A 1673-nucleotide genomic window follows, 5' to 3' on the forward strand; every position below is an offset into this window, starting at 1 on the left:
GAGAGTTGGAATGAAACCATTTGCTTTCCCTTTCCCTACTCTTACTTCAAAGCAGAATTTGGCAGAAAAAAAATCCATTTTTGGGGATAAGAAACAAGTTTTTTGTGCTTCCCAATAAGGTGAGTTATTGACTTGGGCAGAAAGAACTGGGCTACAGTCCCATCTCTGACACATACTGACTATGTGTGACTGACCCCAGGCAAGATCCTAATCCTTAAGAGACCTACAAAAGAAAGTATTTCCTTATCCATACTCTTATGTGTTATGTGGGCCAATAGGACAGCATCCATTCTTGTGGAGGGGAGTGCTAACCTTTTCTCCTTAAAATATATATAGATATATTATTATTCTCTCCTTAGTGCTGTATTACACAGCACTTTATCCATAACTTTTACTCACATAGCCACTACTTTATTTTAGATCTCTCTCAATTATTGTAATCTCTTATTTGGGGATAGCTAAATGGCACAGTGGATAGGGCACCAGGATTGGAATCAGGAAGACTCAATTTGCTGAGTTCAAATATAACCTTAGATTAGTAAAGCTGTGTGAGCCTAGGCAAGTCACTTAACTCTGTTTGTCTCAGTTTCCTCATCTGTAAAATGAGCTGAAGAAGGAAATAGCAAGCCACTTCAGTATCTTTGCCAAGAAAACCTCAAATGGAGTCACAAAGAGCCAGATACAACTCAACAGCAAAGTACTTGATTTTCCTTTTTTAGATCCCTCCCCTCTCCAATCCATCTTCCAAATAGCTGTCAAAGTTTTTTGTTGTTGTTATTGGGTTCTAGGTCTAATAGGTTTTTCTCATTGATTATCAGCTTTTATTAATTAATCTTTTTATTATTAGCTTTTAGAAAGCAGTATTTGCTAAAGTGTTATAGTAAGAATAAGTACCATAAAATGTCTCCTCAAAAATCAGTGGCACACTCTCCCACCAGTACATGACTCTAAGTGAAAGTCAGCCCAAAGTTTAGAGACCTCTTATGACCAAGTAGCTGAAACCTTTTCTTTGTGAGACCTTCCTGGAATTTCCCATAGTAGTTTTTTGCTTTGAATCCTTACTGGAGTCGCTGAAGTTGCCTTTTCTTAATGGGGCAAGTTCTTCCTCCATTCCAGCTGCAGACACAACTGCTCCAGGAACACTGGATTATATGCTAAGGAATGGTCCAAATTCCTCAGTTCTCCAAAGTTTCACAAGGTCATCCTCTCATGAAGTGAGCAGGGGTAGAGGGAACTAGAAGCTAGTTTCCTCTTCCCCCTTCAATTCTCATTTAAGGGTTTAGCTAAAATGGCTCTCTACTCATGGACCAAACCCTTGCATCTGGATTCGAAACCAATTTGCTATTTTATGGAAGACTTATAGGATGTGATAGAACATACAGGCAGGAGGGAAGACCCACTGCTTATCACAACAGCCTAATCTACTTTTATTTGCAACTAATTCATTGGGAAATTTTTCTTGACCTCAGGTCTAAATTTGCCTTTTTTGCAACTTCTATCCATTACTCCTGTTTGTGCTTTCTGGGGCCAAACAAACAAACAAACAAAAAAACCTGGCCTCTTTTCCACATGATTGTCCTTCAAACAGTTGAAAACAACTTTCCTGCCCCTCCTGGATGATCTCTACCGCCAGTAGACATCCTCAGGTTCCTTCAACTGATCATTATATGGCG

The 1673-nt window shown here is 39.2% G+C and overlaps 1 pseudogene; it reads right to left on the reverse strand.

Annotated features, from left to right (window-relative positions):
- Positions 1-225: 225 nt before the first annotated feature.
- LOC111720407 lies at positions 226-334 on the reverse strand (annotated as a pseudogene).
- Between the last annotated feature and the right edge of the window lie 1339 nt (positions 335-1673).

Source organism: Sarcophilus harrisii, chromosome 4 (assembly GCF_902635505.1).
Source record: "Sarcophilus harrisii chromosome 4, mSarHar1.11, whole genome shotgun sequence".
Lineage (NCBI taxonomy): Eukaryota > Metazoa > Chordata > Mammalia > Dasyuromorphia > Dasyuridae > Sarcophilus > Sarcophilus harrisii.